The sequence below is a fragment of the Sphaerodactylus townsendi genome, linkage group LG03 (assembly GCF_021028975.2).
Source record: "Sphaerodactylus townsendi isolate TG3544 linkage group LG03, MPM_Stown_v2.3, whole genome shotgun sequence".
NCBI classification, from domain to species: Eukaryota; Metazoa; Chordata; class Lepidosauria; order Squamata; family Sphaerodactylidae; genus Sphaerodactylus; species Sphaerodactylus townsendi.
In genome coordinates, this window is record NC_059427.1 from 92,552,615 (window position 1) to 92,569,503 (window position 16,889).

Genomic DNA, 16,889 nt, shown 5'->3' on the forward strand with positions numbered 1-16,889 from the left:
TAGATCGAATTCTCCTCCATAAATCTGTCAAAGCCTCTTTTATAGCTATCCAGGTTAGTGGCCATAACCACCTCCTGTGGCAGCATATTCCAAACACCAATCACACATTGTGTGAAGAAGTGTTTCCTTTTATTAGTCCTTATTCTTCCCCCCAGCATTTTCAATGAATGCCCCCTGGTTCTAGTATTGTGAGAAAGAGAGAGAAATTTCTCTCTGTCAACATTTTCTACCCCATGCATAATTTTATAGACTTCAATCATATCCCCCCTCAGACGTCTCCTCTCCAAACTAAAGAGTCCTAAACGCTGCAGCCTCCCCTCATAAGGAAGGTGCTCCAATCCTTCAATCATCCTCGTTGCCCTTCTCTGCACTTTTTCTATCTCTTCAATATCCTTTTTGAGATGTGGCGACCAGAACTGGACACAGTACTCCAAGTGCGGTCGCACCACTGCTTTATATAAGGGCATGACAATCCTTGCAGTTTTATTATCAACTCCTTTCCTAATTATCCCCAGCATAGAGTTGGCCTTTTTCACAGCTGCCATGCATTGAGTTGACATTCCCAAATCCCTTTCCTGGTCTGTGACTGATAGCACTGACCCCTGTAGCATGTATGTGAAGTTTGGATTTTTTGCTTTTCTCTACTAGTTATTTTCTTCCTTTAATGGATAGTTGCTTCAGTGCTCCATTTCATTGCCATGCTGCTGCTGTGTCACCCATCGATATCTGTAATACATTCCAGTTTTCACTATCTTGGTGAAAAGTATGGGTTCAAATTTCTAATGTTTAGGTGTGATTAGCTTAGGCCCTTTTCGCACAGCAAATTCTGAGCGAGTTACAGCCAGGATTAATGAACCTGGCATAGCCCCAGGCCTTTCACATGGTTGGCTGTCCAGTGGACAGCCAGCGCACCAGCTAGGGCATGCGCCTTTGCACTTTTTTGGGTAACTTTTATCAGAAACTTACCTCCCCCTGATGCAGCTAGACAGGCAGGCCCAAAGGCTACCCCAGAGCCTGCTGGAGTCATTAGTGCCTGTGTGGCTCCGCAGATGGGAGCCAAGAAGGGAAGAAAAAAACACACATCTGCATAACGTACCTTGCAGCTGTGGCCGTTTGCTCAGCTCTGGCTGCAAGGTGGGTTAAAACAAAAGAATCACACATAATGCGATTGCTGTAAAACCTGGATTGGAGGGGGGGAACACGGAGTGGTTTTGCGTTAGGATCGGGATCCGTGTGAAGTCCTCCCCCCAGGTTTTTTTTACCAGTGTTATTACAGTTTAATTGGCCTGTGCAGAAAGGGCCTTAGGTCCTTCAAAAGTACAGAACTCTGTATAAAGCTTGGAGGACACATCTGATTATGGTGCCAGTTCAAGGCTTCATCAGCTACAGCTAAGTATCCTGGATGCAAAAAGAAGAGAGAGAAAAACCCCATAGCCATTGCTTTAAATATGTTCATCATGAGATCACCTTCTCAGAGGTGTCCCTGAAAAATACCCCAGGCCATTTCTAGCAAAGGTGGCACCTCATACATTATCATTCCTCTAGCTGTGCTGCCTGGCTGGTTACAACACAGAGTCTTATTGGATTTATTTTCTTTTTATGTAAATATGCATAAGACTATACTGCACAATCTATCAGGAGTTATTAATTTGTGAAAGGAGAAGCTGGTGGAACTAGTTGCATGCCCTATGTTTTAGGATGGAACTGCACATTAAGGTAATTCTGGATTTCTTTTTTTTAGCTCTTGTTTTAACACTTTATAGTCACTGAATATCAACATAAGCATAAAGTACTTCTTCAGCCCTTTCTTTTGTGCTGCCTTTTCATTAAAAATCCTGCCCTTCTCCTGCTGTTTTTCTTCTGCTGATGTAAAGACAGGAATACATATCTTTGCAAAAGTGGGGGTTAAATCAGTTTAAAACTACATTTTAATGCCAAATGAAATGAGGTTAAAAGGATTATGAAGTCCCTCTGTCCATTCCTGCCTTCTGCCAACATTTAGAGATTCAAGGACTACATTTTTAAAAAGAAAATTCCTGATTGGCTGCTGACCAGTATTCTTAGACAACAGGCGTATTAATCATGGGGGTAATTGGACTCACAGTTTATGTCAGAGTAAGCGTATGTGAGCCACTGCCAATCATACTGTACTGTATTGTCTGAATGTATGAAAAGTGACCTGAAGAACATGCTCAATCTGTCCACAACAAGCCAAAGAGATGGTTGAAAAAATGTCTCTCTGTTTCCAAACAGCAAACAAACCATGAGTTAAACTGTTCCAGGCTTCCCAATAATAGAAAACAACTTGTGCCTCAAAACCAACATCCAAAGCCAGAAAAATAAAACTGGCAGACTTTAACATTTATTCTAGCAGAAGCTTTTGCAAGTCGGGCTCACTTCATCAGGTGGACCAACAGGATGGGTTGTGAGAAATATCCCTGTTACCACCACTAAACATTGGTGAAGGAGGGAGTAACCTTGTCTGTAGGCATTGAGAGTCACTGATGGGGTTTCTGGGGCCACAGCTACAGCCCCATGCAGGCATCCAGCTGCTGAGTGCTAGTGAAACTCAGGGGCATAACATTTCTTAACAGTTACATTTTGGGGTTTTTTTACACTGGCCTTGCTTCTGTGCTTTTAACAGCAGCCTGATTGTCCTCTTGTAAAAGATACAGACTTGTTCTGGGCAGAAATGCTAATGAAATTCACACTCTTTGGCTCTGAGTACCAGCTTCAACAGCTTCAAAAGCTCTCTATCTTCAAAATGATATGGACTTCCCTTCCTGCATTGTGTAGTAAATTTGAGCCATCAAAGAACCCCCCCCCCTTTTCTCCTTTCCCGTATCTGTTTATCTGATAATTTTATGGGGAGCGATGTTGTGTCAGAGGGAAGTAGCTGAGAAGACAGAAAATACTTGCAGTGCCATTTTTCCAACTTTCTTTATTTCTGCATATGCTTTCTCTCTTTTTCATGTTTTCCCAGAATGCCACATAAGATTCTCTGGTGCTTCAAATCCCAGAATGCCCTTGAGGACAAAGAACAGTGGGGAGAAAGACAGATGAGGGAACAACTGCAAGATTTTCTTTTCCTTCTTTGCCACTGCTTGCCTGCATTGCTTTCCAGCAGACCAGCAAATACATTGGGGTGGGGTGGAAAAAAGGGAGAAAATTCAGGGTTGTTCCTAGACCCAACAGTGCTTGTGATGACATCTTCAGGTACAACATAATGTTCCAAGATCTCAGTGAGTTCATATTCCAACTTGAATGGAATTAGACTTCTGATGCTTTTGTCTCAAATAACTTAGTTTCTTTAACCTAGAATCCAAAGTGTGCTGTGGGAAACTGGGTACAGTTTAGATCTTGAAAACTGTTCATATTCCTTTTATTCCTAGCAATGTTATTTTCCTTCCATTCGCCCCTGTAGCATGTAGTGGATTTGCAAACTACATTTTGTTTCTACATCTCAATGCTATTTGAAACGAACCTGTTAACCCCTGTTTTGCATTAGACATCAATGTCATGAGAAATTAGCTGCACACAAATGGAATGAGTTAGCTCAACCACATGTAATCCTAGCTGAATGCTATTTTATGGTAGGTGTTTAGGGCCTCTTGTGCAAGGAGCTTTGATTTAACTACTGCGTATAACAACTTTACAAGGATTTCTCAGTGAATATATTGACTCTATAGTCACATTATTAGTGTGGTTGTTGATTCAAGCAACATGTCAAGGCTACTAAACACTTGTATGGAATTTCAATGGCAAAAGTACTGCCTTTTGTATCTTTGAAAGCACTGTAATAAAATAATAACACCACTGTGTGGAGTATCTCTTAACATGGGAAAAATCTGGAATCTGGTACATTGTAGAACAGCAGTAGCTGTGATGTGGAGTTTCTTCAGAGCAGTGGTGGTGGGGGGGAAATGGCGCCCAGGGCAAAATGGAGGGTTTTCGGATTCCGCGACCGGCGGGCTACTAGTGCGCCCAAATTGAAATCGGCCAGGGATTTTCCTGATGTGATGAAGGAAAAAATCAGAAAGGAATGTGCAGCAGGCAGGATTGTGGGTCCTTTCCCCATGGTTCCACTACCTTCTCTTCGGGTGTAGCCTGTAGGAGTGGTCCCCAAAAAGTCCCCGGGTGAATTTCGCATGATTTAGCACCTCTCTTACCCAAGAGGGGGTTCAGTTAATGATCACATTGACCCTGCTTTATGCTCGGTTCGGTACGCTATGCTGGATGATGTGATCCGGCTCATTAGGGCGGCTGGTCCTTTGGCCCTACTCGCAAAATGCGACATCCAGTCAGCCTTCCACATTTTACCCATTCACCTGGGAGATTTCGATTGACTGGGTTTCAAGTTTGCCGGGGCATGGTATTTTGACAAGTCCATGCCGATGGAGGGCTCAGTGACATGTGGTGCGTTTGAGGTTTTTAGTTCTTTTTTGGAATGGGCTGCGAAGGCTCAGTCCTCAGGTGCAAAAATTATGCGCTATCTGGACGATTTTTTGGTTTGTGGGGGCACACTGTACCTACGGTTGCTTTGAGGCTGTACGTGCTTCTCAGTGCTTAGTCCCCTTGGTGGTGGACAAGACCGAGCGCCCTTCAGTTCACTTAGTTTATTTGGGGTTTTTTGTTGGATACGGAGGCAGGCACTTCCTCCCCCCCACAGAAAAGTTGGTCGCCCTCTTGGGGTTGCTTAAGCATACCATTTTGAAGAAAAAGTGTAGGTTGCAGGAAATCCAGTCCTGTTGGGACATTTGAATTTTGCTTGTAGACAGATTTCCCTGGGGAGGGCCTTTTGCGCCTGTTTGGCTCGTTCTATGGCAAGTTGCTCGGCCCCACATCATTGGATCAGGATTACGGCAGGCCTGCGGGAGGATCTGAGAGTTTGGCTTCTTTTCATGACTGGGGTTACCCTTTGGCAAACCCCTCTTCACCTGGAGAAAGAGTTTCATGTCCACACAGATGCCACGGAGAGTGCAGGCTTTGGCGTTAATTTCAATGGCCGCAGGTCTTGGGGTCTCTGGCTTCCCTCCTGATCATCTTCTAGTATCATTAGGGACATGACTTTCCTGGAATTGTTCCCATTGCTTGTCTCGGTTAACCTCTGGAGGGACAGTTTTCAGGACCATTCTGTTCGCTTCTGGTGCTATAATCAGGTGGTTGTTAGAGTGGTCAAAAGGCAGTCCAGCCGCTTGAGCAGGGTGATGTGGTTAGTGAGAGAGCTGGTATTGTTATGTCTGAGGGACAATATCTCCTTTCATGCCGTTTTTATCCCAGGAGCAGAGAATAACATTGCTGATGCATTGTCTCGCCACCAGGTGGATCGCTTCCGTGCCCTGGCCCCAGAGGCCGCCCCACATCTGGAGACCTTCCCAAAGCTGTTGTGGAGCCTTGGCAATGGTCTATAGTGGAGGGATTTCTGTGGTCCCTCACTCCAGCTACATGCCAAGCATACGAGGGGGCAGTCGTGTCCTTTCTGGACATCGATTCTCAGGAAGGCCTGACCCCGGGGCAGGCAATTACAGAAGGCTTTGCCCTCGGCCCATGTGGGCGCACATAGCTGCTTCCGTAAGACCGTGGGGGTCCCAGCTCCCACAACATCCTTCCTGGCGTGTAGAATGCTGGCAGGTTGGCATCGTACCAGCCCATGTACGGGGGACACTAGGCGGCCTATATCTAGGGAGATACTTCAGTCCCTTGTGGACAGGGCACCCGCCCTCTGTGATTCCCCCTTTGAAGTTTCCTTATTTCACACAGCTTTTACGCTGGCGTTCTTTGGGGCATTCAGGGCTAGCGAGTTGGTTGCTCCCTCTCGGAATTGCACAGACCATCAGGCTTTACATGCCTCTGACATAACAGTTGGGGACCGTGGCATTTACATCTGGCTGGCTTCCAGACGGATCAGCTACGACGGGGCACCCAGGTTTTTCTCTCCCCCCTGGGGAATTTTGCCTGGTGGCCATAATTCTGGCTTCGTGGCCGAGCGCCCGTCAATGCAAGGCTTATTCCTGGTGCATCAGGACGGTAGCCCATTGGCCCGCTTTCAACTGGCTTCTGTTATACGCATGGGAATTGGCAGACTTGGCCTCCCTCCAGGGGAGTTTGGCCTTCATTCGTTCAGGATTGGTGCTGCCACTTTGGCGGCCTGCGTTGGCTGTTCCCCTGAGGAAATCTGGGTGGTGGGTCATTGGCGGTCATTAGCTTACAGAACATATGTGAGACCTCACCTGTTGTTTTAATGTTTACGCAGAGCCACAAAGCAGGTGGACCCGGATTTGGGTCATCGGGCACAGTATTGTCCACATGATGCCCATGTCCTTTCCAAGTTCCAAGTCTGTACCCCAGGCAGATGGCATACTGGCCCTCCATCTGCCTGGAGTACAGACTTGGACCTTGGAAAGGACATGGGCATCATTTGGCTTGGCCAGAGGGTTTGCCCGCTATCCGGGATGCCCTTCTGAGGTTCGGTGCACCTCGAGGGATTGTCATCCACCTCAGTGAGACCTCCCAGCTTTGAAGGGCCTGGAACTGTCCTTACAGATGATGGCCAGCCTCCGTGAGGTGATGGAGCTTCTACCGGAGGTTAAATTATTTTGGTCCTACCTCCTCCCATGGCTCCTGTGGATGGGTGCCAGAGAACTGAGAAAAGTGGATGTGGCATGCCACAAAGTGTGCAAGGCAGCAGTGCGGGTGGTCTGGGAGCTCAGTGATAGCATTATCCCGCACCCTGATATAACCACTCAAGAGTATGTGCTCCTTCATTCAGTGTGCACCTATCCGAATGGGGCATGGACATGTGACTGCATGCTGTACGGCAGATGCTCTTGGATTGGCTGGAAGTCTTGCAAAGCTGTGGCAGGAGCTGAAGGGTTTGGGCAGAGGAGCGCATCCTTGTGGGGAGGCCGAGCTTGCGTGCCAGACCTCCCTGTGGTTGAGGGCCTCCAAAAGAGGCTTGGGGTGGGGTGGGCTCATGGCGCATGCCGCGGAGGCCTCTGCAATTCGAGCCCAACATCCCAGCAGTTAGGGGGCCACAAAGGGTGGGCGCCCCGGTGGCCCAGTATCTCTTTGTCCTCCCCAATAGGGATTGGGGTTGTTGCCAGGGTCAGCCAGGGGTGCTGACCGGCTGCTAAACGGATGTGCTCCTCTTGCTTGCCCAGCTTCTGCCTTAACAATAAAAAGGGCTGCAGCCCATTTTAATTCCAAGACGTGTCCTGTGGTTATTCACCAGGTGAAACCTCTGCACATTTGGGTGCAAATAACGGCACTACAATCAACTAGGCTGTAATTGCAATAGGGGCAGGGCACATGGTGAGCTCCAGAGCAGTGAGCATGCATGCCCTGGGCCAGCTGGGTGGCTGAGTCACACCCGGCCTGATTGTGTGATGCGCAGGAGTTCAAGGAGTGGAGCATGCTCCCTATATATTCTGCAGCACGCGGTTGCTCTGGCCTTCTTCAACACATGAAGCAAACTGACCCACCCACCCTTTTGCTGCTCTATTTGTCGCAGCCTTGGTGGTTTGGGCAGAGGAGCACATCCTTGTGGGGAGGCCAGATGGGTGCAAATCTGGGCGCAAATAAATCATGCTCACTTCTGTGCTGGAAGTGCAAGGAAAAAGAGGGCTCCTTTTACCACAGTTGGTGGACCTGTGGGAAAATAAGAAAATATTTGAGTAAAATACATGTAACAATAGAGAAAATACTTGGTTATATATTCGAAACTCCCCCCCCCCCCCCAGAAACTTACCTGTTAAGAATATGGGATGGGGAAGATAAAACATTTCAGAAGTATAAGGTATTGCTGTATTATTCAATTACAGCAGCAAGGAACATCCTGGCCAGGTGTTGGAGAACTGACAAAATCCCATCATTAGATGATTGAAACTAGAAGAATTTAGGACAGCAGATAAGATAACTACATATTTAAGAAAAGACAACCTGGATACCTGTGAAAGCACCTGGAAACCAATTATTAATTATCTGACTACGATAGAGTAGACAAATTCCTCATTTCTAACTGACATTTAATAGACTCCTAATTAATAGATATTTAGGATGATGTAGAACTTTGATGTTGAAGAAAATATTGTGTAGTGATATGAGATGAAAATGTAAATTTGTATTAAGTTGAACATGACAGGAACGAAGATAGCTATGACACTTGATATTATTTCTTTTTCTTACAACAATCCTTTCTTGTATATTGGAAATAAGGGATAAAGGAATGTAACAAGGCTCCGTGATGATGAAGTTCAACTTATTTTTCTTATTTTACTTTTTTCTTATGATTTTTGAAAGTATGTAACTGAATTAACCATGTATTATTTTTAATGACTGCAATAAAATTTACTTTGACCCCCCCCCCAAAAGCTTGAACAATTTTAAGTTCAGTAAAACACAGTCATTACAATGCAATGCTCTACCTCCTGCCATTGGTCTAGATTATGCCTCCTCTAGCAATTTGTCCACAGAGTTGTGAAGGTGAATTACTGTGTACATTCCACTTTATTAAAATCCAGTGGGATTTACCAGTGCTTCTGCGGTCACCTCTAGCTATACCCTCACATCATTCAGGTACAGCCCAAATATTGCATGAAACCAAATAAAACCTGCCTCCAGTGGTCACATATGATTTTGGTCAACATAATTTTGTTCCTCTACCACCCTGCCCTATTAGCAGCTCTGACCAGCATCACTAAACCCATTCCATGCCTAGAAGAAGAATTTGTGTTCTGTTGTGGTACTAAGACAGTGATAATATACAAACAATTTGCATCAGTGTCCGTGTGATAGGAACAAGACTTTTGTGAATGAAAGAGATAGAAGCAATGTGGAATAACTGACACTCAAGAACATGGTCACAGGAAGTGATGTGTAACTGGACTCTTAGTAGCCCAGTGAAAAAGAGGGCTGCAAGAGGGACAGTTGAAATTTCAGTTTTATCTTTAGTGCTTGAAAACATTGAGTTAACTGCAAGGAAAAGTCTAACTTTTGAGTGTCCTGGTGACAACAAGAAGTCCGATAGAAAAGAGAAAGCAAATAAAATTAGAGATGTGTCCTCCCATTGCATTAAACCCATAACATACAATCCCACAAGCAGACGAAAAAGCTTCTGCAGCCTGTCATGGATTTAACATGTGATGCTACTTTCCCCCCCTACCTTTGGTTGAAAACCAGATGTTCAATTCTAGCCTTATAGCTTCATATTAAAAGTCCCTATGTGGAGTTGGAGGGCAGTAGAAAAGCATAGACTTAATAATAATATAGGAAAAGAAGATGAAAGAAGGCTCATACAGAGCCAAAATCATGATAATACCATAATATGTAAGGATGTACAGATTGAGTCTTGTGCAAGATTGTGCTATTACCTCTGAGTAAACTGTACTGAAAAGAATTGTGGGAAGTTTTGACACAGCCCTATTGTTATGAGCTTTATTAACTGTTCATTTGAATGTTCAAGCAAGGACAGAAAGATTGCCTAAAAAATAGTCTAGTCAAACTCTGTTGCTGTTCACATTACCGGAGAGAAGTAAAAAATTCCTTTGCCTATGTTTTGGCTTGTGTGGGAGCAATTTGTTGGAAGGAGCCAGCATTTCTGGCCCTTTAGTCTTTGCTTAGTTGAAAATATGGGCATTGTAATAGTTAGTTGCCAACTACAGATTTAAGGCCACATTGCTGCAGTATTAAGCAACTGCTTTGGATCACGGCTTTCGATGTGATGCACAACCCTAATTTTATTCTTTGTGCTACTGAATGTGGCCCACATTACCCATGGGTGAAAAGCAATATGTATTTGATTTGCAACAGTAATTTGCATCATCTTTGAAAAAAATAGCAGAACAATATTTGCCCCACAAATATGCAGTACCAACATATGGAAAGGTGGAAAGATCTTCAAAAGCAAAGAATGTGTTATTCTGGAATCCTCTAGGACTGTGTGTGCATGTACTACAAATGCCATTAACTTACTATAGAATGATAGTGACTGCTGTTGTGTATTATTCTGTTTTGGTATACCTTTGAGCTTTGCATAGAAATGTCACAGACCTGCAGCTAGCCTCTGATTTCTTAGCCCTTTGGTGTCAACTGTTTACAAAATATTTTATCTGTACCCATTAGTATCCGAAAGAATAATTTCTAGTACTGGAAGATGCTGCTTTCAAAAATGGTTAGTCTTCAGGGTGTCACTGAGATCTGTCAATTTCTGCAAAGCAATCTAGCATGATAGGTACAATCTAGCATAATAAATATAATCTTAATGGTATTTGATTGTGGAAAGTTCCATAAAGTCACAGCCAACTTATGGTGACCCTGTATGGTTTTCAAAGCAACAGACAAGCAGAGGTGGTTCGTCATTGCCTGCCTCTGAATTACAACCCTGGACTTCTTTGGTGATCTCCATGCTTAACTTCTAGATCTGACAAAATTGGGCTAGCCTGGGCCATTAGTAATTGATTCATATATCCATATTCCCTTGTCATGTAAGTAAGTACTCTCAGGATGCTGTATCTTTGAATTCTAACACTAAAAGCTATAACAAAAAATATGAAATCCTGTTAATTTCAGAGGGGAAGCCGTATTAGTTGCAGCCCAAACAATAGTCTTAAAGGCTAACAAGTTTATTGTGACATCAGTTTTTCTTAATCAGAGGCAACTTTGCCAGAAATTTGGACATTCCTAAAGGTGAATATATGTGTTTTGTTCTGCAGGATAAAATCAGCAAACGTTTAAAAGAACCAAACATTTTAAAAAGCAAAAAAAGAGAGACAAACTTACAATAGAAGAAAAATACTAATGTAATCATAGCTTTGTTTTGCATTCATGAAGAGACAAATTTGTTTTTAATGCAGGCCTCTGACCAAAAGCCAAAAATATAGGGGTTAGAGGAATTTCTGAAAGAATATGGCTGCCTGACATATGCAGAATGACATTGCTCTTAAATTCTATTATCTGGGAAACCCAATGGGACTATAATGAAATCTTATGTTTGGCACAGGGGAAGTAATATGTCACTGAGAATGAATCAAAGAAAAGTAAGCCTGTTCTGATTTCATCAATAGACTTTAAAGGAGGAATCATAATGGGTTCCATCAGTATTTGCCATTTCCCACTCTTTTTAATCTCACCGGCTTCTTCTTCTGTCCCTTATAAAGATACTTGAGAAAGACAAGTAATTTTAAAGTTGAGATTAATTTACAGAGGTTCAGGTGTCTCACTTAAAACCCAATAGTTTGTATACAGGTTACTCAGAAATAGACTCTTCAGTCATTCTGATTTTAAAATATGAGCAGAATGAACAATGGCACAATAATGGGTATCCACTACAAACTGTTTTTCTGATGTGAATTGCACCCAGAAAGATGCTCACAATAAGAAGGTAGATGCTAAATCTTTTAATAGGAATCAAGATTGAATTGCTGCAGAATTTGACATACCATTTGCATTCTTCCCAGCTGTTCTTCCTTTGAACTTTCTAAAGCTGGGTCACTTGGCTAGTGCCTTCAGGAATCAATAAGAAAGAGTAATGTTATGGCTAATTGGATAATAATATTTTTTCCTAGATAAAAATTATTTGCTTGAAAAGTTTTGTTGATTCTGATTTTTACATAAGGATTTCTACAACTGGAAAACAACTATTTTCATGTAATAAAGAAAAGCTCTCATGCTTGATGCTGCTGTCATTTATATCCATTTGCAATAAACTTATTCCTGCATGTTCTTTATTAGTGTGTGTGTATAACCATGTCATCCTATATTCCAATAGCAGTCAGCCAAAAATGAAGATATTTAATCTGGTGATTGTTAGCTATGTATGTAGAAAATATCAGCAGAGTTTAAAGCAGAGTCACTCAGGTAAGATGAGAAGATCTATAGTCTTCTTGCAGTCACTACAACCTTCTACCACACTTGGAAAATAATACTCTCCACGCAAGATGTTCTTTCCATAGGAAGGTTTTACTTGGCAGTTGCTAGGTTACACAAGTCTATGCTAAGACTATGGCCATTTCCGCACGGCCATGATGGGGATTGGGTCGACGTACACGACGCCGACCCAACCCCCCTGGGACCATTCGCACGAACGGTCCCAGAAACAACCGGGAACGCCTGGTCAACCTGCCGTTTCTGTGGCCGTCCAGCACGTCACTGTGGCCTGGGGACACGCCCCCCTGCCCTGCGCAACTGCTCCGGCATCGCAGGGCAGGGGGGCTTGTCCCCAGGCCTCGGCGACGCGCTGGATGGCCACAGAAATGGTAGGTGAACAGTGAAAAGGGGGGGAGGGCACCTTACACGGCAGCGGCTCGAAGCTGCCATTTTCCAAAAACCTCGCTGGGGAAGCGAGGTCGGAAAATGTGTCTTCGCGATGCTCGGGAGGCGCGAGGGCGGTGCGGCTGCGCAGCAGCTGCGCCCCCCGTGCGAACCGCTCCCTGGGGACGGCGTTTTTGCCATTCCCAGGGCGCTGTTTCCGGCCCGTGCGGAAAGGGCTTATAAGACTATACAGAACTCTTCAGCAAGAACAAAGTTGAACACACACAGAACTCAACTCTCTCTGAACTTAGACTCACACTGAACTTAGCATAGCATATACAATGCATACAGGGACATAGGTATAGATTTTTTATGGGGGGTTGGGGGTGGGCCCACACCCCCACCCGCCCCTAGGGCATGGGCATGCCTCCCCAAGCCCCGCCCCTGGCCTAGCGCTTATAAAAGGAGCTCTCCAAGGCCAGGGATGGCAGACTCCCCTGCCCTGCCCTGCCCTGCCCTGCCCTGCCCTGCCCTGCCCTGCCCTGCCCTGCCCTGCCCTGCCCTGCCCTGCCCCCTACCAGCTGGGCTCCCATCCGGCAGCCGGCAGTTCCTTCTGCCCTCCCCTCTGGGCAAAGGCATAGAGGGAAAATGGAGCCCGGTGCAAGATCTGAGTTTTGTGCCCCCCCCAAGCAGCCACTGTGATGCTGGAATCCACCCCCAAACAGCATTACTTTCAATGGTGTTTAAACTAGAGAGCCCAAATTCTCCTTTTAAATCCACCTTAAAGGGAGAATCTGGGGTCCCCAGTTAAACAACATTGAAAGTGATGCTGTTTTGGGGTGGATTATCCCCCACCCTGAAACAGCATCACTTTCAATGTGGTGTAGTGGTTAAGAGCAGGTGCATTCTAATCTGGAGGAACCAGATTTGATTCCCCGCTCTGCTGCTTGAACTGTGGAGGCTTATCTGGGGAATTCAGATTAGCCTGTGCACTCCCACACACGCCAGCTGGGTGACCTTGGGTTAGTCACAGCTTTTCAGAGCTCTCTCAGCCCCACCCACCTCACAGGGTGTTTGTTGTGAGGGAGGAAGGGCAAGGAGATTGTAAGCTCTTTTGAGTCTCCTACAGGAGAGAAAGGGGGGATATAAATCCAAACTCTGGCTCCTTCCGCACATGCAAAATAATGCGTTTTCAAACCACTTTCACAACTGTTTGCAAGTGGATTTTGCCATTCCGCACAGCTTCAAAGAGCACGGAAATCAGTTTGAAAGTGCATTATTCTGCATGTGCGGAATGAACCTCTTCTTCTTCTTCTAAACTGAGGACCTCAGATTCTCCCTTTAAATCCATGCCGAAGGGGGTGGATTTAAAAGAAGAATCTGGGGAAATTTGGGGGGTGCCTGCTGTCAGGGGTGCAATTGTTAAGCTAGAAGCACCAAACTTTCAGGGTATCTTTAGGAGTCTCTCCTAATGATACCACCCAGGTTTGGTGAAGTTTGGTCCAGGGGGTCCAAAGTTATGGACCCTCAAAGATGTAGCCCCCATCTCCTATTAGCTCCCATTGGAAACAACGGGGAAATGGGGGCACCCCCTTTGGGAGTCCATAGCTTTGGACCCTGGACCAAACTTCACAAAACCTGGCTGGTATCAATAAGAGACTCCCCCTTTTCAAAATCATTAAAGAGCCAGTCCTTTAAAACAATTGTTCACATTATCATTGTAAGTAAATGAGTACACAGAAGATGTTTTGTGAATATGAGAATCAGTAAAAAGCAGTTGATATGGTCTTGGGTTGGTGTCTGTGACTCCCAGTTTGAAATGAGTCATGATCTTGGGGGTTTAGGCAAGTTACTGTCACTTAATATAACTTACCCGTTTAATGCTGCACAGAGAGTAAAGTGATGTCAGTACAGTATTTTTTTCTATTGTTGTGTCCTTTGCTATTTAAAATTTTGGCATATATTACAAGTCCTAAATATATATATTAACCAAAAAAATTCCATAAGCCCCCAAACCAAAAATTCCATAAGCCCCACCCATTCTACATTGTTTCCAACCAGAATACCAGCTCAACCACAAGCCAATGATGCAAGCATGTGCAACAGAACCAATATAATTTTTTAAAGGAACCAATATTAAACTAGAGAAGCCCAGTCAAACAAATTCGGGGGGGGGGGGCACTTTTGCAAGCCCAGCAGAACCAATGTCAAATCTAGGAAGCCTAGCAGAACTCAGGGCCAATGTGGCTTTGCAAGCCTAACAGAACCAATGTCAAACAATAGAGTCCCAGCAGTTTTTTAGAACCAAGAACAATCCATAAAAGCCCAGCAGAATAATTTTAAGCAAAGGGAACTGCAAGCTCAGCAGAACCTATGCCAACCCAGAGAAGCAAGCACAACAATTTAAGCAATGTTGATTATGGAGTGCTTGTAAAATATGCCACCAGATAATGCAGGTGAATATTCAGAATTGCTGTATGTATGATAAATATTATTTCCTTATAAAAGCCTGTTTATTGTCGTGATTACGCCAAAGATTGTAATCAACAGATTCAGAATACCTATTTGCCTAGCTGCTGTGACTTGGTGGCATTTATTAATATATGTATATAATATATATCCATTACTAGTTTACTGGAAATTGTATTGTTTATGTATGTGTTAGTGATGTATGAAGAGGACTTACCTTGCAACATGCCAAGTTAAAAAAATTATTAGCCTTTTTGGAATTTGATACAATATGGAGGCTTGCCTACTATTTTGCCCCAAGTGCTTTGATACTACCCTCTTCTTTTTGACTACTTACAAACCAGAATTTAAAGAATAACATGCGGTCTTCATGCATAAGGGTGCTTTTTGTGCTCACACATTTCATCACTACTCCTATTCCCAAGAGCTAGAACTGAACCACCTGAGGCAACTTTTCCTTGCTGACTATTTAATATTTTGGAGAATGACCTTTTCAGTTGAGAGCTATTTTAAAAAATCTGCTACACCTTGATAAACAAAATGGACATCATTGATTTTTTCCATTTATTTTTTCCAGAACAAAGCACAATATGACATATAAAAACCTTTTACAGGAACTGTTTTTTTCAAAGTCAAAAGATGTTGAAACCCAGGCTTAATTCCCACTGTATCTGTATGGATTAGTCTTTTTTTATTTCTGACAGTCTTCATTAAAGGGATGATCAGAGTCAGAATTCTCATGAATTAAATGCTTTAAACGATTGCCTACTGAAATGGAGAGAGCAAAGATCTTTGTGCATAATGTCAAACAGTTGGATAAGAGGGCTGGAGAATGCAGTCTTTGTTCATAGTGATGTCAAATGGGCCATGTCTCCCAGTCCTTGAAATTATTTAATTGTAGCATATTTTTAGTTACATGTCTGGACAAGGAGATCTTTTTTAACCCCTTTCTTCCCTTTTACATTATGAATGTGATTCTTCACAGTGAAAAATGAAAAAGTGATTGCAGTTAAATCTGCAGCTTGATTCAGATGACATATTAGAAAAGCCCTTGGAGAGTTAAACTTGAGCATCTATTTTTTTGAAGCCATTAAGAGGATGAGATCATATTATACTGCCATTCACATCATGCTTCTAGCTCTGGGCACTGGCTCCAAACTAGTTCTTCTTTTATCAAGGTCAATTAAATGTATGCTTTTTCTTTTATTATTTTTCTTGCAATCCCCCCAGTTCCCCCCACTTTGTTAAACTTCCCCAGTTTAGACAGTAAGTTGGATCACAACAACCTGCAATGCTTTAATCTTACCACCCACACTACTGTTTTCATGGTTTTAGGCTGTGGCATATGAAGCCTGATGCAGGACAATCCACAATAGAATAGCTAGGAACAGGTCCTACCATTCTATGTCTGGGTTCAAATCTCCTGCTGAATGAACAAGGTTGGAGGATATGGTGTAATTATGTGGTGTTGCTTAAGACCTAGCGTAGGAATTATTGCTCCCAGAGTGATAACAACTCAAAATTTCAGTGGCATACAAAAATCTACCACAAACAATCTCGTGTCAGCACATATCCTTTTTTCCCCAGATGCCCCCTTCTGAACAAGTTGCCTGTTCTTGAACAACAAAAAGCATGTTGTTATATCATTGGATACAATTCTGTAACGTCACAGTATTGACCAGTTGGAGTTGTAGTACTGGAGGGCTAAGCCACAGAAGACTACAGAAAACTAAGAGTGCAAATCTCAAGTAGTCAATATAGGAATCATTAACATTAAAACACAAAGAAGCATTCTGAAGCAATCTATTCCAGGGCTTATTCAATAATGATTCAATGAAATATTTAAAATACTATGTCGGAGGTCGATATAGGAATAGCTATACTGTGAGATTACTAATAGGAAATCCCATCAGCTAGTTGAGTTCCATTTATGTTATCAGGTATACTTAACATATGAATTTTTCATGATCCCTTTAAATTTCTGAGCATTGCTCTCTTTCTTTATGTAGTAGTGGCACATTTAATCAGTGCTCCTGCTGGAGATTTCATACTCCTGTTTATGGGGGTGACTCTATTCACTTATCATTTGGAACATTTCAGCTACATCAAGAGAAGCAACATGTGATTCTAATGTGGTTCTTTGAAGCATAGCTTCAGCTATCATATCATCTTGT